This window comes from Chelonia mydas, chromosome 2 (assembly GCF_015237465.2).
Source record: "Chelonia mydas isolate rCheMyd1 chromosome 2, rCheMyd1.pri.v2, whole genome shotgun sequence".
NCBI classification, from domain to species: domain Eukaryota; kingdom Metazoa; phylum Chordata; order Testudines; family Cheloniidae; genus Chelonia; species Chelonia mydas.
The window spans coordinates 133,305,522-133,329,698 of record NC_057850.1 but is presented as its reverse complement, the minus strand read 5'-3'; the positions used below and the strand labels follow the sequence as shown (position 1 = coordinate 133,329,698).

General features: G+C 43.0%; 1 protein-coding gene across 5 annotated transcripts in view; it reads left to right on the top strand.

Moving 5' to 3' along the window:
- The window catches only part of TRIO (trio Rho guanine nucleotide exchange factor), a 400,036-nt gene that overhangs the window by 97,729 nt on the left and 278,130 nt on the right, over positions 1 to 24,177 (top strand). The gene's annotated exons all lie outside the window — the stretch shown is intronic.

The window sequence follows — 24,177 nt, the reverse complement described above, 5'->3', positions numbered from 1 at the left end:
AGATTTGGCGTGAAGCTGACAGTTCTAAGACCTTCTGGCAGAAGTGCATATTTCTGGCTTGCTTGGCGGCCCTTTCTTTGAACAGTAACCAGCCATGTATTTACTACTTGTAGATTTAATGCCGAATTTGCAAAACTGGAATCTAGTTGGTGTTAGACAAGTATTAGAGTTGCCTTGCCCTTCATCGAAAAGGGCAGTTGTGAGCTGAAGAGGTCTTTGTGCTGCAGTTGACTAAGCCTTGCTGCTGACCTTGATGGTAAAATACGAAATGTACAGTGAGTCACTGATTTCTTAGACAACCTGCTGGTACTGTAGATCCTAGAGATTAGTGTAAATGGTCTCATACATTTCCTCTAAAATTTGAATGAGTTGTTAAAAATTGTACTATTTTTTCTTCTGAAATGTATGATACTGCAGTAGAACAGAAGTGTGTTATTGGCAGTAGATAACAGTGGAAAAGTGTGCAAAAAGTTCACACTGAACTGAGTAGTAAGGGGAACTGGGGTGACTGAGGTGCAGTTGATCTCTAACCCCAGCAACTGTGCGACAGATGACCTTGTTTAGGATGTTTGGTTACTCCTAGTGCAGGAGGCAGTGTCTGTCTTGAGTGCATTTGAATTCTGTTAAGAAAAGAGAAGAGGAGGGGCCAACCAATGGTGGAAGCGCTTCTGAAGGCTTCTGTGGAAAGCAGCTGGTTTCTAGGCTACTCAATTCCACATTGTATATTGGACACAACATGTTTTGGCCAGCCTAGCAGCTTGTAGCACCCACTTCCCTCCTATTACTAGATATTGAGTAATAAAAAAAACCATGCTCATCAGCCTCTTTGGTATGTCACTTCTGATTTCTCAGACCTTACCCCATACCCATTCTCCCAGTCTTGGATGTGCGCCGAGTACATCAAGGAACTAATGACTTTTAGGGTTCAGTATCATACAAATTGCCAGGATAAAAACAAATATTTCTAACACTGTTGGGAAATTTGGAACTTTAGTATTGGAATAATATGACAGTTTTGATAAAACACATGTGATATTGGATCTTAAAAACAAGCTGGTATGATTTTTTTTGGTCCTCCTGAAACAGAAGTGGATCTAAATCAAAAGTGCTTCCATAAAGAGAGTGCTTATTAATTTCATAGTATGAGGCAGGTTTATTTACACAGTCACAATTGATATATAGGCTGGATGTGCCATGCTATATTACTGTAGTAGACTTCTCGACTAATATGAAAGACTTTAGTAGAAGGTTAGTTTGATCACATTTGATTTGAAGTAGTATGGAACCATTTATCTCTCAATTTCATAATTTTAAGTGGAATTAGTAACAATTTCTCATGAAAGCATGACTTAAGCAGCCAATGAAGCATGTCGGCTCACCATGAAGTGTATTGGATGGCTGATGCTTAACCTTAAGAGTAAAAAAAACAACAACAAACCACCCACCTAACTTCTATTTTCAAATGCCACATAGGATAGATATGTCTGCACAGGGATAAAAAACCCATGGCTGGCCCGGGTCAGCTGACTCAGGCTTGGACTCCAGCCTGAGCTCCAGGACCCTCCCTCCTCGCTGAACCAGAATGCCGGTGCATTGCTATTTCAGCCTGGAGCCTGAACCCCGCGAGCCCAGGTCAGCTGACCCAGGCCTGCTGTGGGGTTTTTATCCGTATGTAAATGCATCCTTATATGGTTAGGTGTAAATTCCATTGAGTTTCAATGGGATATAGGATTCTGAGACACTTAATCTCTTTTGAAAATTTTAGCCAGGATTCTTTTAAGAAAGAGTGTGGTGAGTTTCTTTGAGATAACATCCTGTGCTTGTGTTGTGGCCTAACCTCTAAAGTACTTGTATAAAGAAAGCAGTCAGCATAAAAGGATGCCTTCTGTTAATGCAATTGCAGCAACATATACGACTATAAACAGATTATTCCAAAAGACTTAAATTCCCGTTGTAGAATATTGTAAAACATTTATAATGAAGAGAACTTTCAGGTTAATTCTTGGACCAAAAGCTTGTTTAAATGGGACTGTATTGGGGAAAAAATCTCATCATATGGTAAGGATAGCACTTATTCCATTCTGCTAGTATCTCTGGAGGATGTTAAACAGAAACTATTCAAGTTAGACATTTTAAAATCAGTGGGTCCAGATACTTGCATCCAAGAGTTTTAAAAGAGTGGACGGAGGAGCTCCCTGGACCTTTAATGTTGACTTTGCTTAAGTCTTGGAGCATTGAGAAAGTTCTAGGGAAAAAAGTTAATGTGTCAGTTTTTAAAAAAGGGTAGATGGTATGACCTGGGTAATTATTAGGCCTGTCAGCCTGTCTTAGATCCTGGGCAAGATAATTGAGTGGCTGCTGCAAGACTCAGTTACTAAATAACTAAAGGTAATGTAATTGGTGCAAATCAACATGGGTTGTGGACAACAGATCCCAGCAAACTAACTTGATACCTTTTTTTTTGAATGAGATCACAAGTTTGGTGGATAAAGATAATAGTGTTTAAAGTAATATACTTAGGCTTCTGTAAGGTGTTTGAATTGGTAACAAACATTTTCATTAAAAAAATTAGAACAATATAAAATTAATATGGCACACATTAAATGTATGAAAACTGGCTAACTGATAGGTCTCAAAATGTAACTGTAAATGGGGAACCATCTTTGAGGGAGTCTATTTCTAATGGTGTCCCTCAGAGATCAGTTCTTGGCCCTATGCTGTTTAAAATCTTTATCAATGACCTGGAAGAAAACTACAAAAAATCCTCCCTGATCAAGTTGGCAGATGACACCCGAACTGGGGGAGTGATAAATAATAAAGAGGGACGGGTCACCGATTCAGAGTGATCTAGATCGCTTGGTAAACTGGGCGCAAGCAAACAATATGTGTTTTTCATACAGCTAAAAGTAAATGTATATCTTGGGGAACAAAGAGTGTGGGCCAAACTTACAGGATGAGGTACTCTATTTTTGGAAGCAGTGCTTCTGAAAAAGATATGGGGGCCGTGGTGGATAATCAGCTAACAGTGTGACGCTGTGCCCAAAAGAGCTAATGTGAGTCTGGGATTTTATAAGTGAAAATCTTGAATAGGAGTAGAAAGTTGTGTGTCCACTGCTAGAATACTGTGTCTAGTTTTGGTGCCTACAATTCAAGAAGGATGTTGATAAATTGGAGAGGGTTCAGAGAAGAGTTGCGAAAATCATGAAAGGATTGGATTTAGCACGATGGACTTGCAGAACTTGATCTGATTAGATTAACAAAGAGAAGTTAAAGGGGTGGCTTGATTACAGTCTGCAAGTACCTACATGGGGAACAAATATTTAATAATGGGCTCTTCAGTCTAGGAGAGAAAGGTGTAACATGATCCAATGGCTGAAAGTTAAAGCTAGACAAATTCAGACTGGAAATAAGACATACATTTATAACAGTGAGAATAATTAACCATTGGAACAATTCACTGACAATTTTTAAATTAAGATAGGATGTTTTTCTAAAAGATATGTTCTAGCAAATATTTTGGGGAACTTCTGCTGTCTGTGTTTTAGAGGAGTCAAATGAGAGGCTCACAAAGGTCCCTTCTGGCTTTAAAATCTATGAATCTATGAAAGGTACTTTCTACAGCAGGGGTGGCCCGCAAGCCGTTTTAAGCTGGCCCATGAGTCGCACCAGCAGCTCGGCCCTGCTCCGGCCGGGACGCTGGGTCAGGGCCACACAACATGGCTCCCGGATGCTGGCATGGCCCTGCTCCGGCTTCTACACCCTCCAGTGGGAGATGCAGGGGCAGTGCCTGCGGATGGGGCAGCGTACAGAGCCTCCTGCCTCCTCCTCTGCTTAAGAGCCGGAGAAGGGACAGGCCACTGCTTCCAGGAGCCACTTTAGGTAAGCGCTGCTCAGAGCCTGCACCCCCTGAGCCCCTTCCCATGCCTCAACCCTCTGCCCCAGCCCTTATCCCCCTCCTGTTCTCCAAACCCCTCGATCCCAGCCCAGAGCACCGTCCTGCACCCCAAACCTCTCATCCCTAGCCCTACCCCAGAGCCAGCACCCCCAGCCGGAACCTGCACCCCTTCCCGCACCCCTGCCCTAGCCCTATTGCCCCTCCCACCCTACAAACCCCTTGGTCCCAGGCCAGAGCACACTCCTACACCCCAAACTCCTCATCCCCAGCCCCAACCCAGAGCTCACACCCTCTCCCGTGCTCCAACCCCAGTTTTGTGAGCATTCATGGCCCGCAATACCATTTCTATTTCCCGATGTGGCCCTCGGGCCAAAAAGTTCGCCCACCCCTGTTCTACAATCATTTAAAAAATTGTCAGTATTTTGCTTTGCAAAGCAGAGGTTAAAATAGCTCACTTGACAAAATCTCTATTCAATGCTATACGAGAGAATTCTTTTTGAGAAACAGAAATGCGCCTTTCATTTTAACAATCCTGCATTTCTCTCATATTTCCACTAGTATTCTAAAATCTATATGAAAATTGCTTTTCCATCAGAGAAACAGACATTTTTGGACTTGTGCACAGCAGCTCATTAACAAGGCATAGCAAACTAGTCTACCATTTAGAAATGGGATGAATAAATCCCAGACTTAATTTGTTAAAGTACTTCTTTATCTTCAAAAAATCTTCACCTCTAGGTACCCAGCCAGTAATTAATCGCAAACAAACATGTAATGTAATCAAACATCCCATTTAGTGTAACTCTTTAAATCCACCTTTTATCAAGAATATAAGCAGCTTCCTTGCCCTTTATAGCTCAGATGGTATCTCATGGCCTCAGAATTATCACCCTGTCTGAAAGCCTGGGAAATCAGCACGTTGGATCAAGGAGGGGATAAAGATGCAGTAGATGATTCCCAAGTCACTAAGCCACCTCCTCTCTAAATGAGGAAAGTCTGTGCATCTCTGCTGACCTCAACTGTGACAATATCTCTGAGTCTGGTGGTCTCTTAAGTAGGCAGACCTCAAGCCAGTTTAAAGTGCTTTGCATGTTACAGCCAACACTGTAGTTTTTACCCAGAAGCTAATGGGCAGCCACTCTTCAGTCCAACTGAAAGTGAGAAGTAAGTTGCTCATACATTGAACTCAACACTTGTGATGTGTGTGTTACTACTGAGGGCATTTTGCGCCTAAAAATTGTGCGCCAAAACATTAAAAATTATGCACACAATATTTTAAAATTCTGAAAATTTTATTTGTTTAATAAATGTGGAGGCTCTAGCATGGCATTGGGGAGCACAGGCCACTGGCTGCACAGAGGTCGGAGATCATTCTGCAGCTCCCCCCGGGACACAAATTCAGCGGTGAGACTGCACTCAAACCTGACATAGTGCAAGGACCGGGCTTGCCCCAGAAACACCCCAAGGCCCTGCCTCTCTGTGCCAGGTGCACCAAGTGTGGGCAGGCAAGCTTAGCCCAGCAGGATCCAAGTGTGGAGGGGCTTAGTATGGGGGGATCCAGGTTTGGGTTGAGAAGGTTCTGTATGGGGCAGTCTGGGTGCGGGCAGCTCAGTTGGGGATCTGGATGCCCAGAGGTTTGTTGGAGGTTTCTGGGTGCAACGGTAATGGGACTCTGCAGGGAGGTCCAGGTGAAGGTGGTTGGAGCTCAGTGGGCAGAGGGTGGTGGTGTTTGGGCAGCAGGGGATAGAGCTTGGCAGGGCGGTCTGGGTATGTGGGGTTCAGTGCGGGGGGGTTTCAGATGCTGGGGGAGTGGGGCTCAGTGGGGTGGGGATCCAGGTGCAGCTGGCTGGGGCTCGGTGGGGTGGGGATCAGGGTGCCAGTGACTCATCGGTATGGTTCAGGGGGCGGGGCTCTGTGTGTGTGTGTGGAGTGGAGGGTGAGGCTCCGTGGGAGGGTCTGGGTATGAGGAGGTCTGGATGAATGGGGGTTGGGCGGATGGGGGAGCAGCTCCCTGTACAATGATCCAGCTCAGTGGGAGGGTCTGGGTATGAGGGGGTCTGGATGAATGGGGGTTGGGTGGATGGGGGAGCAGCTCCCCGTACAATGATCCATCCCCCTGCAGCTGAGGAGTGATGAGGGGTGGAGGGAGTTTGCAGAGCTTCCCTGGAGCCTGGGGAGAAATCTAGGGGTGGGTCTGACCCAGCCCTGGATGCTGTGCAGAGGAAGAGGAAGTCCTTTCCTCCCCAGCCCAGCCAGGACTAACAGCTGAGCCTGGTGCAGGGTAGGAGCTACAAGCCAGGTCTTCCCCAGTCCAGTCCCCTGCCCCACAGTGATTTAAACCTGTGTTGGCTGTCCTGGGCACCCAAAACGTACTGCTGGGGAGGGTCACATGACCACTCTTATGGCTTCCCTTTGCTTCCTCATCAGAAAGTCATTTTTCTGCGGGGAAGCAAAGAAATCTGCTGGGGACATGAATTCTGTACATGTGCAGTGGTGCAGAATTTCCCCACGAGTAGTATGCAACAGTACCTAATTCAGAAGTCTTTAAATGAACATGATGTCTGGTATAGTCAATAGGATCATCAAGTAAGGACGGCAGTATTGGAGTCTTTGCTTTCAGTTATTTAACTTCTAACAGGGTTTAGTTGCAAACCACAGGTTGAAACTGGATGTGATGTACCAGCAACTAGTTGCAGGTGATAAACAGCACACTGAGACTCAAGCAGCTATTGCCCATTTCTAGCCATGGTCAGCATTTAAGTATATTGTAATTCACTGTATTATAAGCAGTTGAAAATGGTGAGTGTTAAAGTAACTGCTCATGCACTAAATATTTGGAGTTTGTTGTATCTACAGTAGTACACTGTTTTGATGTAACATTGATCTATAGAACTGTAAATGCCACAATTGGTAACTTGAATTTTACACCAGTCTAACAGATAAGTTCATTGTTTCTGCAAATGCCTTTTTTAAACAGCACTTCACTCGCTTATTTGGTCTTTTTTGGGTGGTGATTTGTTTCCTTAATCTTGCATATACTGCTTAATCCTTATTAAAGTTGAGCTTGCAGTTGCTTTAATCATGAATCTGGGCTAGTCTGAGATGACTTGGTGATAACCTCTTGACTTGCATTGAGATCTGGATTCAGAAGTGCACTTTCAGGATTTAGCAGACATGTGAAAACTACTGAGCCTATTGCACACATAATAATTTGTGTCTACTTACAGGCATAGTGTAACTTGAATTAAAATGTTGTTAAGCTCCCAGCTTCCCTAAGTAAAACTTTTGAGACGTAGCTGAGTGGAGTGCCTCAGAGTAGCATTCTCAACCAGGGGTCTGAGGCTCACTGGAGGGGCCGCAAGCAGGTTTTAGGGGATCTGCCAAGCTCGCAGACAAGGGAAAAAGCCAAAGCCATGCTACCCTGAACCCTGCCACCTGGGGCTGAACCTGAAGCCCGTGCAGCTTAGCTTTGTGGGACCCCCTGTATCGTAGGGCCATGGGCAATTTACTCCTGGGGGAATTCTGCGCCACTGTGCATGCACAGAATTATTTCCCCTGCAGATTTCTTTGCTTCCCCGTAGAAAAATGACTTTCTGACTGGGAAGCAAGGATAATCCACAAGAGTGGTCATGCAACCCTCCGCAGCAGTATGTTTTGGGTGCCCAGGGCAGCTGGCTGAGAGGTAAATCACTGTGGTGCAGGGGGTGGGACTGGGGAAGACCTCGCTCTCTACCCTGCAACGGGCTCAGCTGCTAGTCCCAACTGAGCTGGGGAGGATGGGACTTCCTCTTCCCCTGCACAGCATCTGGGACTGGGTCAGATTCACCCCTATATTTCTCCCACAGCTGCAGGAAGCTCTGTAAACTCCCCACGCCCTGGCCCACCACTTCCTGCACACATATCGCCTGAGCTGCAAGAGGAGGGATCCCTGTATAGGGAGCTGCTCCCCCATCCACCCAACCCCCTTGCATCCAGAACCCCTCATACCCAGATTCTCCTGCCGATCCTCTCCCACCCCTCCCATGAGCCCCACTCCCCCTGCACTTGGACCACCCTGACAAGCCACCCGGATCCCCACCCCACTGAGCCCCATTCCCCCAGCATCTGGATCCCCCCCGAGCCACCCATGCCCCCCTACTGAGCTTTATCCCCCACCACATCCAGACCCCCCTCTAAGCCCCAACCACCTTCACCTAGACCCCCCCCTACAGAGTCCCATTACCATTGCACCCAGAACCACCCAACAAGACCCTGTGTATCCAGATCCCCCTGCATCTGGCTCCCCCACTGAGCCGCTTGCACCCAGATTGCCCCACACAGAACCTTCTCAACCCACACCAAGCACCTCCACACTTGGATCCTGCCTTGCTGAGCCTGCCTGCCCACATCTGGTGTACCTGGTACGCGGGGGTGGGGAATGTTTCTGGGGCAGGCCCAGTCCTTGCGCTGTGTCAGGTTTGGGAGCAGCCTCACCACTGAGTCCATGTCCAGGGTTGGGGGAGGTGCACAGTGATCTCCCACCTCTGTGCAGGCAGTGGCCTTTGCTCCCCAGTGCCATGCAGGAGCCTCCACATTTATATGACAAATAAAATATGCAGAATTATAAAATACTGTGTGCAAAATTTTTAATTTTTTGACGCAGAATGCCCTCAGGAGTAGCAGTTGCGCTGCTTGTTACCCCCTAATGCTGGCCCTGGCTTTTATATGCAGAAAAATGGTTGTGGCACAGGTGGGCCCCAGAGTTTTTTTTATAGCATGTTGGGGGGCCTCAGAAAGAAAAAGGTTGAGAACCCCTGCTTCAGAGGACAGTGAACTTTGACTCTGCAATATGTATGTGAAATACTTCCAGCTGCAGCTTTTCCCCATGAGAAAAAAACAACACTAGTACAGCAAACGACTGTAAAATTGGCAGGAGTGGGAGGCACTCTCCGTTTACTTTGTCAGGAGAGCGATTGAGTGTACAGTACACACCTCCCTCATGGAAAAAGACAAAATCAGTTGATGGCCCAAATATTTTAGCTCTCATTCTGGCAAAACTACTGCTGACGTTTAATCCGTTTGTCTGAGTAAAGGCAAGAGGATCAGGTGCTGCGTTTGCTAAATTGGGCTTTCGCTAGAGGGGAGACAGCCCCTTCTTGCTGCCTTGCCCAGATGACTCGGTAAACCACATAAGGAGGCAAGATGGCAATGGTTTGTGACAGTTATGTAAATCTTCAAATTTTGTGGCATTTTAGGGTTTCTAACTGATTTCTAGAGAGCAGTATGTCAAGAAATGAGGCAAAGCAGCTCCAGGCTAAGTGCTGTGTATAAAATATTCTTCACTGGTTCAGTGATAGTTCAGCTTTGAACAAAGATGATGTAATGGGTTCTGCTGCAAGCACTGCTGATCATGTTGTACCTACACTGTCATTGGCTTCACACAGATAGCACTGTACTGCTCCGCTTCTGCATCCCGGGAGCTAGTATGCATCGGCAGTACAGTTGAATTATTGCCAGTGTGACTTTGTCTCCTCTATGGCTGCTATTCCCTTCCGCTTGATAATACTGCACATACATACTGGGTGTGCATATGCCCCTACCCAGAACAATTGAATTACCCTTTCTTTCACAACACAGGATCACAAACGTGAAAGCTTGTGGCCATCCGTTCAGGCATTGGATGCTGTTTTATTTTCTGTTCTACGATTGGGAGAGGGAAGGCAGGTTGCTATTAGCAACTACTTGCTCATTTAAATATAAGTGAATTGCACAGGTTTTTCGTTCTTTGTGGATTGCTCACTTCCATCCAGTACTGAGATCTTAAAATTGAGATTATGGCATATCCAGAGTAATTGCACAAATAATCTTTTTAAGGGGGGGAGAAAAATCTGTTCAATAAACACTTCTCTGGTGTAACTTGTTTAACTATGCCTTTTAAGTATCTTTAATAGATTCATCTGTCTCACTGAATCTAGCTAGCGTGTATGTAAAGCTAGCTGCAGACTATTCCTGCCTCTTCTTGCCCCAATAAAAAGGGTTTCAGCATATTGTCATGCTGAATAAACAAAAGAAATGTGTCTCTCTTTTGCTTCCTACCATTTCTCCCTTCTACATGCACTCTAATCTAACTTGGACTACCACAAAATCTAGAGTAACTTTAACTAATTTCTGATATTTAAGATTATTGCATTCAAGGATCATTAAAAGGGAAAAGTCAATGTATTTGCATGCAAAGCTCCTTGCTTGATCATACAGGATCAACATAAATTTTGTGGCTGGCTGCTAGATGGGAAAATAATATAGTTTGTTTATATTGAGATCCAAGTTAGTACTAATTTAGCTTGATCACAAATACAGCATAAAATTTTATGGCCTAAGAAGACTGCGTGTAACACTACAATGCTGTGTGAATGCTGGTTGGTCAACTCCCTCAGACCTGATTGATTTTAACTTAATCTTAGCAGATAAATTGACATACCAAAGAGCCATGGAATTGTGTATACTATTGGTGAAACTAGAAAGAAACTTACCAGGCATCACATACCTAGTGACAAATAAAGTTAAGGGATAGTAAGACCCAAAGACTGCACCTTGGTGGGAAGCCCAGCACAATCACGTGCCTCAGTTGCTGTGTAGGGAAACATACTGGATCTCCTAATAGTGTATGGTACCAAAGCAGAACTTAAGACAGAGGTTACTCTATCAATTTGATGTCCAGCTGAATAGAACTTGCCATGGCTGCTGAGCACAAGGTGGGAGTAGAATTCAAGTCTCTGCTTGTTTGGGGTGTTAATCTTCAGTTGGTCATCTTTCCTTGTTCTCCTTTTTTCTTTTTGCCCATAGCCATAAATGCAGGCTCATGCCTCAACTCTTCTGCTTTTAGCTGGCAGCAACCACAAAAACAGAACAAAACACCCTTTTCTTGAGTAATGCAACAGCCTAGTCAAGGGGTAGGATTTTCTGCTGTTCCTGGGATGGGATAGGTAACTATACATCTCATTGCACATTAAAAAATCATAGCAGATCATCAGCAAGAGTAGTGAAATTGAGCTTTCAAGAAAAAACATTATGGTGCTGTGGCTGGTGCCCCTAGGAATCCTTTTCTTTGTATACCTGCCCAGTAACTACAGCCAGATGGGAGAGTCCATTTTTCTAGGCTTCACAGAGACTTAGGGATGATAACAAATCTTGAGTCAACACAAAACTTGGCCCTAATGTTGTGGTGTTAATAGTTTCTAAAACAATATATTGGTTTGCTTGGTACTTAAAATAGTTTTTTTTTCCTGCATTAATAAGCAGTACTGGAAATCCATTCTGTCACTATAACATTTTAACTGTTCACTTTTACTTGACCTATATATATGTAAATTATGTAATTAAGCACTATAGAAAAATCTTTCAAGATATAGGAAAGTTAATGCTGCATTCTTGTGGGAGGATGTTGGGTATACTGTACCTTAAGTATTAGGCAACAGCCACCTAAAACTGCCGACTTAAGTGTTACTAATGGTTGTGCGTCAAACATCAGAATTGCTTGTGGCATACAAGATGCTTTTACGTACCAGCACCTTTCAGGTTCTAAAACTAAATAAAAGTAATGTCTTCAAGCTCATAAACCATACCATCAGCGGTATTAGCACCTCTAAACTAAATGTCTGCAGTACCAGCCAAGAGAAGAAATATGGAGCTGGAGATAAGAACAATATGGTGAACAACAGCACATAAAACGCCTATTGGTTCATGAATGAAGCAGTAAGTTGATGATTTAGACAGTCTTAAAGGGTGAAATAATATTTTTCAGATAAAAGTGGGTGACTTAAAGGCAGGAACGGAAGAAAGACACCAATGGACATATAAGTTTAAAAATCCAACCTACTGAATATCAGGGAAGCAGTATAGGTCACCCTTGATATTAATTTTGCATTTATAAACAGTTTAACGTCCACTATTCTATAAACATCAGTCGTATGTGTTATAAGCACTTTAGTGGAAGGTATTGTAAATGGTTGTAAGCCAGGGTGGTAAGCTACCAATTACCTGTTACTCATGAATTGACCTTTAAACTTTAAGTGGACCCTTAAAATAAAGTGTTACCACTGTATTAAACTCAAAAGTTTGTTCACAATAGATCCAGTCAGGGGGGTTATTTTCATTTACATTTCAGGTTGTTCCCGCTTCTCCCCTCCCCAGCAACTATTAATTAGCCTGTCCACCTGCTCATTCACCCCTTGTAGTACTGCTTGTGTCTCATTCAACTATTATGGCTCATCATCAAATCAGTTTGTAAGCATTTTGGAACAGGGACTGTTGTTCTGGTTTGAACAATGTCTCAAATATGTTTTAAAATCTCTCCTGAGCACTTAAGAACAGCGGTCATATGAGCAACCATTTTTCTGCCTCAGCCCCTCACATCTATCATGCTCTTTCTCCTTTGGCTCTAAATATTTTGGTGTGTTAATTATCTTACGGTTTCTGAAACAAGATAAAACTTGAATACCTTAAATTCATTGTTACTTTGAGGTTTACAAGGCAACGTATCGCATTGCTTCAATGTACTATTGGAGTCGTGCAAATTGCTTGCAGCCATTGTGTGGTGTCTTTGAGTTCTCCTCTCCATCTCACAGTTGGCACTAGTAAGGGAACAGGGCATTTTATACCGTCCGTAACAACAATTGAATCACAAAACAGATAGTGTGCATTTGTACTGAGCACTCTGTTGTTGTTTTTTTGCTAAGAACTAAAAAACTGGCAATAAATTCCATTCTCTATTGTGTTGAAGTAATTCCAGGCTGTCAGTTCTAATTTACATGCATGTCTGTGAGTCACATGCAGCCCTGCAGTCTCTCAAATAAAGTGTGGTCATAGTGCAGGATATTCCTTCCAGTTTGTGGGGGTGCATGGGGTAGATGAGTGGAAGGGAAGTAAGGTATCCGGAGCAGCAGTCATGATGAGCAGTTGAAGGTTTGATGATGTAATGTCTTGTGACGGGTGAGTTGTCAAGCCTGACCAGAGCTGATTTAGTCAAAAGCACAACTGCCTCAGTGCTCTTGAAGTCTCCTAAAAGTTGAGGATAGCATTTTAATGTTAACTTACAGGCTTTTGCCTAAAAAACAAAAACAAAGAAGAACCTCTCTTAATTTGACCAGTGTGGCTGGTGAAATTAAATGTAGAGGTGGGTTTTGGATTACATTGTTCTCTTCTCATTCCACTGTAACTACACATGTTAGAAAACCTATAGGTGGCTAACATTAAACAGTCTAACTTTGAATATGTAATCAAACACCACTACGTGGATACTAAGGTACATAACGTTTGGTACGTTGTACTGCTTGTTGAATGTCCTTACACAATATTCAGAGGCTGAGTGAACCGAACAGGATGACACTTTGTGTGTGTTTTTTTGGCAAAGTGGAATAACAATGACAGTTGTTTTTAAAGATGACCTGTTAGTCATACTTAAAATTGTCATGGTGTCCTCTGAGCTGGGGGATTACCAGCACATCCATTATAAATTGCTCTTTCCAAAGGGTGGATAATGCTGGTTCCTTTAGACCAGTGGTTCCCAGACTTGTTCTGTCGCTTGTGCAGGGAAAGCCCCTGGTGGGCCGGGCCGGTTTGTTTACCTGCCGCGTCCGCAGGTTCGGCCAATCGCGGCTCCCCGTGGCCGCGGTTCGCTGCTCCAGGCCAATGGGAGCTGCTGGAAGTGGCATGGGCTGAGGGACGTACTGGCCGCCACTTCCAGCAACTCCCATTGGCCTGGAGCAGCGAACCGCGGCCACTGGGAGCCGCGATTGGCCGAACCTGCGGATGCGACAGGTATACAAACCGGCCTGGCCCGCCAGGGGCTTTCCCTGAACAAGCGGCGGAACAAGTTTGGGAACCATTGCTTTAGACTGAAACTTGGGGGGGAACTGGTAAAATTGCATCCCTTAGTAAATACCCTTGAAATCTGCCTTTGAACTTTGCTGAAGTTCCAAAGATTGGGTTACTTCTATATTACCTGAACTGATACATTATAGGCAATGTCTAGAACCCTGCTAAAAGAGAGAGATTAAGATAACTAGGGCAGTTGGGAAACTAGGGATGACCACTATATATTGCAGTAAAAAGGGTTGCTGGAACACTTTGTAAACTCAAGAACACAACCATGAGACTTTCTAGATATACCAACAGTAAAATGAGACTAATGGCTTCTAGTCCTGAGAAACATGGCAACTACTGTCCACATTTTCATAGTTTTCTTGTTCATTATTACAGCTTTTTACTTTTTGAATTCAGACACTGTTGCCAAATATTCACTGGTTTCAGACACTATACATGAGTCCACAACACCATTTTCCAGCCTGCACTTCACAACTCTCACTAATACCCGCCGATTGCTGACTGTTTGAGCCCTGAGTCCAAATCTGCAAGAGCCTTGAGACGGAATTAAATTATCCTAGAAATTCTTTATCCAGGTCAGAGTTACGGCATGGAAAATCTTGCGGTGCTACTGCCTGCTGGTTTTGTAGCTAGTTAACAAACATCTCCCAAGCAGTCACTGTGGTATATTTCACAAGCACTGCATTAATTAAACTCAGAATCAAATGACCACTTCAGTTGTGCTTGAAATAACTTTTTCATGGAATAAAAGGCCATTTAGGTATTCACCTTGGTGTATTTGCACATCGCTATTGAAAAACACCAGTGAAGTCCAGCACAATGGAATATAGTGGCTAAGTGGGAGAATGATACTCTTTTATTGTCAAGTAAAAGAAATGAGAAGAGGGGACATATGAAAAGAGCCGGAGCTTTGTAGTGAAATATCCTCAGATAGCAAGCAAATTTTTATATAATAAAATGGGTTGTCAGGAAGGTGGGAGGGCTGTGATCAAAGCGCTCTGCTTGGTCTATGGAGGGAACAGAGTAGTGAAGCGGTGTGGACCATGACTAGGAGTCAGTGAATTTCATTACTCTTGACTCGCCTGCCCCTTTTTAGTCTTTCAACAGGCAACTGGAAATTAGTTTCTCCCCAAGATGTAACTTTATGGTGAGTCATTTTGGTTGCATCACATAACTTTACTAATGGCACTTAACATTATGTATTTTATCAAAAATTGCAGAATACACAGAACTGAACCATAGGTGTTAAGGTCTGGTGGTCAGTATGTCACTTTGTTTCTACAGTTTCTATTTGCGACCATTTGCAGAACAAAAGTTGAAGGAAATGAAAACTAAAGTTAGAGCAAGTTGCTTCTCTTTGCTCACTGCATCAGGGGAATTGCCTTTAGAGATGAGAATTTCACTAGGCTGTCTCATTGAGCACACTGAAGTAGGCTTGCCCCAGCTTGTGATCCCACTTCACCACCCTCTGAAGTGAGAATTCAGCTTTCTAGTTTAACGTACCTTTGAGAGAGCTAACGAGATAAGCTTTAAATGTTCTCAACCTAATTGTTTGAGGCTTCTTCTGATTTAAAAAATAAAATCTGTTCTTCAAGCTTCTTGAAAGGCTTTAAAAATATATTGCCTCTACAAAGGAGATGCCTTTTATAGATGGCCATTTTCTGTCAGTAATTTCTTTTGTTACCTTGGAGAAGGAGCACACCTATTAGATCAGACTTAGAATCAACTATGTATTTTGGGTTTCTTACCAAACTTATTTTAGACCCCATTAAATTATATGGAAATTTCCTTTAATTCACCAAATGGCCATCGTTGTCTTAATGGTTTCAGGTCTGATATGAGACTTCTTCTTCACGTCCATGTAAATCTGAAATTCCACAGCCTGTTCTGGTGGAAAAAGAAGACCGTGTGAGAACTGGGAAAGAGGACTCTCTCACCTGGGGAATGAAGCTTTCTTCCCAAAGTTTCGCCCACACTCAGTATAGACCTTATTCACCTGTAGGTTTATTAATATATTTAATTTCTTTTTTTCCTCTGTTACTAAAGAACTCACTTCTGTTTGTTGGGTAATCCAGGTATAGGTTAGGGAAACAAATTGAGTTATGTTTTATAACCTCACTGGAGTATTATCCAGGTGAATTTAACTGATCCATATTTAGCAATAGACATACCTCTTCATAGGGAATAATTTTGCTTTTGGAATTATGTAATAGTATGTAGACAAAGATTTGTTGAAAAAGTACAGAAAGACCATTCTGGAAATCATAGTTCAGGTTTAAGGAGCTTGCACTCATTACTGTTCTTGCTGGGGAGTACAGGTGAGTTGAAAGGAAAACTACGAAGCTTAACTTGTTTTTCTCTTTATCTATTGACCAATTATTACTTGAAATTTCAAACTGAAGCTTGTCTTTGGGCCAGACTAGTTTGCCTCCACTTATGCAACTTGTGTGTAGCTGTGAAAATGGCAGATGTTTGTCTGCTGCCTGGTTCATGCAGCAGCAGGGTGACCTCATCCTGCTTATGCACTGATCTGGAAGCAGACAGGCAGGCTTCCCTCTCTTCTTAAGAAAGTGCATGGGAGAATTGAACACCACTAGATGTAAATGTTGTGTTCCATATGAAGTGGTCTTCCACACATTGTGAATGATAGTTAACAGTAATAAATCTTATACTTTCTTTACACAAATATGTAAATTGTGTTATATACAGCAAATACCAAATAACTGTATGTGGTTCTCTTCTGCCCCCTCCCCCAGTCTGTACTTTTCTTTGAGTCATGGCTGTCCCTAAGCCTATGCTCCTACCAGAGTAGCGTTGCCCTCTTTACCTCCCTGACAACACTGGAGTGTCCCTGCAAGCCTCGCTACACCCCAAACCTCAGCTTTTTTTTTCTGGTTGTACAGCCCCTTCTTCCGTGGATGTTGCTTTTCTCCCATCAGCTCTCCAAACCACTGAGAAACTTACTTGCTAGTGCCCCCTCCCAGTCAGAGATTGAGCCCTCCCCACATTACCCACGCAGGTATGTTGTGCTGTTTGCGGAAATCAGCCTGAAGCTAACACACCTGTTTTAGCACAGAAGCCCATCAGTGCTGGGGCCAGTGATGAAACAGGGGTGCCATTGTGCTTACTAGCTTGTACAGTCATGCTAGTGCAACTAAATATGGTGTGCATCATTGGATATTTTTGTAAGGTGTCTTCAAAGTATGCAAAATGAGCTTTACTCTCCTTTAAAGGTAGAGTCTTTTTAAGGGAATTTATATAGTGTCATCCTCTTCTCTCCGTCTTCCCCCACACTCAGTATTGCAATAATAGCTAAAACTTGTTTCCCAACTTAGCTTAGTTGATAATGGGGTATACACAATTACACTGTATATGTGGTTAGTCATTGAATGTCATCAGAGGCAATGCGTGGGGGGAGCATGCGGGGTCATGTGAGCCCCAGAATTGCTTGGCTTGTACTGAGAATGCTCACATGAACTGAGCATGCTCAATAACACCTGCTGAAGCCGCTGCCCTCACTCTGCCCCCCACTGTCCATGTAGTGTGTTCATGGGATTAACACAGTTACCTTCTTCTCTGTCTCTAAAGGAGATCGTAGATTTAGAGATTTTGACCAGATTAACGTCTTTAAATTTGTCATAAAAGATTTGTGGACTGCCACAGACCAGTGTGGTTTCTTGCTACTCCTTAAAGGTGGCTCTCTGACTGTCTGCAATTCATAGGCTTCAAGAAACCATGTAACGTACAGCATAAAACTTCAGTATTCATAAGAGTATGACACTCATGCAGAACATGGCAGTGTTCCCAAGCAGTGGATCCCTTTTTCTATTGATTTCCTAAGATGATAATTGTGATTCTTGATTGTTTGCAAGGCGTCTGCCCTGAAATTTTGTGATGCCAGCTAGCTTCCAGATTTGCAAAATAGAAGTGTAGAGTAGCAAATGAAAGTGACAGGATTTAGATTTCTCCAGTGTAAGAGAAAGTAGTAGTACACACCAGGGTGGATAAAAATCAATGATTTAAAAAAAAAAATCCGATTTTTTAAATTAGTTTTTTATTGAAATCGGATTGTTTTGATAAAATGCTTTTTGAGGAAAAACCCTGTCTAAAGATAGTTTTAATTAAGATACATTATAGCTCAAAGATATCTCATCATGGAATAGGGATTATAAATTCTAATTCTATAGTATGATACAATATATTCATGTAATGTTTAAGAAAATTTTTGTAAATGAGTTCCAATAGTTCATGGATCAGGGACCCAATCTTATGGGGTTCCAGGGGCTTCTGTATAGATTTAGGTTAATCTTTCTATCTACCCAGTGGGACTCAGTGCTCAGTCTGGAAGATACCATCAGAGATGCTTCGTTTTGCAGTTCTCAAACTGTGGATTTGTATCTCCAGAGATAACATGCTAGTTAACAGTAAAAATGTTTTAAAATAAATAATATATAGAGGTGAGAAATAACAGACCTCAACCCTATTGCCCTTCTGCAAATTTGTGTACACAGATTCAATCGCTTACCTCTCTCTAAAAGTGCAAAGTTTCAAAAAGTTCAATGAATAGAAGATTGTTGGCGGAATAGATCTGGACAAGGAGAAGAAGTCTGGAGATAAATGTGAGAAGGGAGGGACAGGCAGTAGAAACAAAAGTGAAAGTGTTTGAGCAGCATATTCCAGAAGTCTTTCTGAGCATAGCCTTCATTGATTTGAGATCTACGATACCATTCTCTCACTAGAAGGGAAGACCTATAATGGCAGCAGGCCGTAAAAGAGACCCAGTTTGGGAATAAGAACCATTCAAGAAATGTATGCTTGCTGCTGATGTTTTAAAGAAAGGCACACCACTGAACTGGTGGAAGTCACTTAAGCGTGTGGATTCAGAGACTGTTGAAACGGTAATCTCACTTCTAACAGCAGTAGCTTCTTCTGCCGGTGTAGAAAGAATATTTTCTTCCTTTGGACTAATTCATTCCAAATTGAGAAATGGTTTGGGACCTGAAAAAGCAGGAAAGCTTGTTTTTCTTTTCCAGATTATGAACAAACAGGAAAATGAAGGTGAAGACGACTGAGTTAGCTGCAGAAGCCAATATTTTAAAAAAGGAGTATCCGATGAAGTCAGCTGTAGCTCACGAAAGCTTATTCTCAAAGAAATTTGTTAGTCTCTAAGGTGCCACAAGTCCTCCTTTTCTTTTTGTGAATACAGACTAACACGGCTGCTACTCTGAAACCAATATTTTAAGTTTCTCATGTTGACCTGGCTGACAGTCACTTTAATTTTTGTTTTTATTTTAAAAATATTTCGTTTAACTATTTTAGTTCAAAACAGTTTTAACAAAAACAAACCTGATTTTAAAAAAGTTGAATGTTTGTTGAAGAAAAGAATCCAGAATACATAACATTATTTTAGTTAAATAAAACAATTTAAATGTTTGTCTGGTGGGGATCTCCTCCTAATACAGCATGGCAAGAAAATCCTCCAAATATTAATGATTAACATGTTGAATTGGAGATAGTTCACCTCCCAATGACTTCATAAATATCTGCTTCAATTACCCTTGCTAAATGAAATAACCAAACAATCATTCATTTTCTGATATAGCTGTAAAACTAATCGGAAAAGTTTTCAAAATAAATCACTTTAAAAATGTATAGTGAGTGCCTTCTAAAAATGAAACCTACATCGGTCTCTGAGTTGTGAAGAATACGTATTAAGGTTATAACAACCAACAAGAATGCACTTTTATGTAGAAATACATGATTAAATCAAGTCTTCCTGACTAGTGATTTCAATCATGATTTAAATCAATTTGATTTTAATCAAATCCACCCTGGTACACACTGCTTACCTATTCTTTTTAGTGGTTTATCTGCCCTTTGGTGGGCATTTTTCTCCAAGTGATCTAAAGGTGCACACAACCTACATTTTAAATAATGGGCGGGCTGGTTCTATCTGTGCTAAGTTTTCCAGTGTTGTCATAGGGTTGTATAAAATCCTTAGCACAGCAAGTAGTCTCTTAATCATCAATTAAACATCTCTCAAATGTCCTCCAGTAATTGCAAGGTGTGTGGCACTTGATTATTTGCTTTATGTACTCAGAGTTCCTTCAATTCCACACCATCTCAGTATTTTGATACCATAGTGGTGATAGGGGGCCTGAGAAGTTCAAGCAACAGTTGTTTTCCCCCTACACTTATATTCAAATATTAGAAGATTTTTTTTCTGAGTGTTTACCAAATTCTATAAAATGTAAAGTTTATTAGTATGACTTCTAGTAAAGCAAGAGGAAGAGGACCTTACTGAATTCCACCATCCTTTAGACCCAGATAGCCATCTAAATTCTCTGACTACATGACTTACATAAAATGTAACAAAAACGAGGGACCTACTAGTTAACAGTGACTGACAAAAAAAGAAATGTGAAATGGCAAATTGGTGTTAAAACTAAATAGTAAACTGCACAATTATTTGAAACGAAAACCCACATTAAATCTTGGTGGTATTGTTTGTATAAAAGCAAAAGAAATTATAAATGAAGCTGCTATTTGTTACTCTTTTTCTTTATGTAATTTTAAAATCAGGTATTTGGCAAGCAAGAAATTGCTTTATATTAGCTTTGAGTGGTGAAAAACTGATGTAGAAATAGTGTGCAATGTGTTAAATAGAGACTTTATACAGGCAAATATTGTGTTGAATGGCTGCAAATGCTATTGTGTGAGAAATACGATCAGCTTCAGAATTCCAATCATACATTTTTAATTATACATGCTTGAATTAGAAGTCCATTCGTCACTTAAAGCTCTCAGTATAGGTATGTACATATAGAATTGCCTCTACATCTCAAACCTTTGTTTGCTTGAACACTATGCCACCTTGTGCTTCTCAAAATCCTCTGACTACTGCAGGCACTGCAGTGAAAAACACGGCAGCAGCAACTGCAGACTGGCCTGGTTTGAAAGGATGACATCACCTCCATTAATGTGTGATAAAGACTGCTGGCTCAGAGGTTGCTGAGCTGTGTAGAGATTGGTGCAGATATTTTTGGCACTGCTCTTGAGTACATTCAATGACTTGCTTCAATAAGTCTTACTAAACCTACAAATCATAAGTGCTTTGTAGTACAATTAACCTTAAAACAGATAATGTGTTGCTTTATTTATTGGCATATTAACTCCCCCATGGAGTTAAAAAGAGCACATGCTCTTTCCTTTCTTCCAGCACCCTCTCACCCAAATATAACCCCTGCTGTCTTTTGCCTTCAGTAAATTCACCATTGTAGAACAGGCACAGAAATAGGCCTTTAAGGGGACAGAAACATGAAACTCGTACACCATGAGCCTTTAAGGGCACATTCAGCTGTAGTGAGTAAGTCTCGGAGGCCCCAATTTAGCAAGGTGCCTAATCTAGTGCCTAACCTCGCTAGCTACTCATTGAAGTCAGTGGGATTATACACATTTTTAGGTATCTAGTGGAATTGGAGCCTAAGGCAGACTCTAACATACAGAACTAGCCCTATACAATAAGATTATTTCTGTATGAATTTCTATCAGATAAAACAACATTTTTCACCTTAACCTTAATAAAATCAGCATCTTAATTGGTCCGGTGTGGCGGATGAGGGAGTGGTATGCAAAACCCTCAGCAGGTTTAGGATCGATAACTCAGAGTATTACCAAAGAACTCCGTCTCTTGAAAGAGAGGCTGCAGAATACGGTCACCTTTCTAGAGCTGGTGGTTATCGTGCTATGGCAGAATAAATGCCTTTACAAACATGCTGGCAGACTTGTTCTTTTCATCGAAAGCTGCAGGCCTTACTCCTGTCCCCATAGAGGCACAGCTGCCGCAGGGGGAGCTAGGATATATCAACGAAAAGTTGCTACGTAGATTACTACGAAACATGAGTGGCTCCCTTGAGCAGCTGCAACCTGCGGGACCTGTGATGCTCAAACAGGGATCTAAAACTTCAAACCATGCCCCCACATTAGTTTGGATGTGGAACAGCTATGTAATCTAGGAGTGATGACCCGTAACTTATCGATACCATGTGTGATCCGAATAGTGAGAATTGCTCTATGGCTATAATGGCTTATTGGGCTGTAATTCGAATGTTTTGGTTAACTTTTAACGGTGGGCTATCAGAAGAACGAGGAGGAGAGCAACATAACAGCTCTAGATAAGCAGCCTCCTGACAAATTTGGGGGTAGTTACAAAACACCTGCCAAATAATTAGTGGTGAAGTGTGCTATTTCCCGGCTCCAGTCCAGAGCAATGCAGCTCTTTTGCCAAGGCTGGGAGCCTGGAGATCAAAGCGATTCTTAACAGTTAAGACTTGGGGGCAGGGCGGGGGGATTGTCAATGAATTCTTCCTGTGGGTGGCAACTGATGTAATCACAGACAGGTCATGCAGGAGTGTCTGAAGTAGAGATCTTCCCAAGCTTCCAGGAGGGGACAGTAGGCCTTAGGGAAGACAGGCCTCAGTATTGTTTTTGGTTAAGATCTCTCTCTGAAATGTGTTGATACTAATTAAAAATACATGGCATTAAGAAGGCTGCGTGGTCACTGGATGCCACTGGCCATAGCTCTCCAGGAGAAGAAATGCACATACTGAACCCTGAACCTAAGGCACACCTCCTTAGGTAATCACAGTGTCCAGGGACTGCAGCCTAACTCCCAGTCTTGATTCCATTCTGAGATGAAGGCTTGAGAAAGAGACAAGAAAGGGCCAGAGGTCCAGTCACAGTTAGCAGGGAACAACCAGCAGAAACTCATTGGAGCAGAGGCAACGTCAAAGCCACCTTCCCTCACTTGGGACGAATTACCACTGGGGAGTGGGGGGCAAGAATGAGCTTGTGTAAAGCGCTATGTGAGTTGCATTATTTTGCCTTCTGGAGGATTCAAGGTCCTAGGGGGTCTCGTATGTCTCATTTTTAAATCTGCATAAAATCTTGCCATTAAAATGCGGAATGTGGCTAAAAACTGGATGAATTTGGTTTTTAAAAGAATCCTTTTTGAAAAGAGACAATTGAAAATTATGAATTATGATTTAGTCGGGGTGATGTTCCACCCATGGAGTACCACCTGTTTTGTTGACTTAACAGATTCTGCAAATGAGAAACTCGTTTTATCTTGTTTGCAGGTATTTCCCGAAGAGATTGCCGGTAAGGAAGCATTAATGATGCACTTTAACAAAAATTTCTCTTAGCAAGATAGAGCAGAGGTGGGCAAACTACGGCCCGCGGGACCGTCCTGCCTGGCCCTTGAGCTCCCAGCTGGGGAGGCTAGCCCCCGGCCCCTCACCCGCTTCCTCAGCTCACCGCACTGCCAGTGCGGCTGCGAGCTCCTGCTGGGCAGCGCGGCTGCCAGTCCTGCTACTCTGAGTAGCATGGTAAGGGGGCGGGGAGTGGCGGGGTTGGATAAGGGGCAGAGGGTCCCCGGGGGCAGTCAGGGGACGGGGAACGGGGGGGTTGGATAGGTGTGGGAGTCCCGGTGGGCCTGTCAGGGGGTGGGGGTGTGGGTAGGGGCCGGGGCAGTCAGACAGGGAGCAGGCGGGGTTGGATAAGAGGCATGGTCCCAGGGGGATGGTTAGGGGTGGGGAGTCCTGGAATGGGACGGTCAGGGGACCGGGGGCGGGGGAGTTGAATGGGTCAGGGTTCTGAGGGGGGCAGTCAGGGGGCGGGAAGTGGGAGGGGTTAGAGAGGGGGCAGGGCCAGGATGTTTGGGGAGTCACAGCCTTCCCTACCCGGCCCTCCATACCGTTTCGCACCCTGATGTGGCCCTCGGGCCAAAAAGTTTGCCCACCCTGAGATAGAGTACTCTAAGCACTATGTATGTGGTTGACTGGAAGAAGAAAAGGGGGACAGAAGAAGGATACAAACCGAGTTCTGGCTGCAGGACATGGGGTGGCATTCCTTTGAATGCTGGATATTTACAAAGGGGTTTAGGAGGAACCATTCAAGAGACTTAAAATGCCACTCGCTCTCCATGACATGAATGCTTTTTTCCCCATCTAAACATGCAGGAACTTGGAGTATGTCTGTGCTGCAGCTGGGAGCATGCTTCTCAGCTCAGGCAGACAGTTTCACAGTACCTCCACTCGAGCTAGTGCATTAAAAGCAGCAGTGTAGCTAGGGCTAGCAAAGGTAGCTTGGACTTGCTTGAATACAAACCCACCCATACCCCCTGGGTACATACTCGAACAGCTACCCTGAGCTGCCACTTATGCTGCCCCAGCTACACTGCTATTTTTAGTGCACTAGTTTGAGCCAAGCTAGTGGGTTTACGTACGTGAACTAGGAAAAGCACTCCCAGCTGCAGTGCTCGTTCTAGTCCAGTGCTGAAAGTTTTTCTAATTTGGTGGCAACTGTTAAACAAGTCTGTGTTTGATGCTGACTTGCAGCGATTTCTTAAAATATGATTTTTA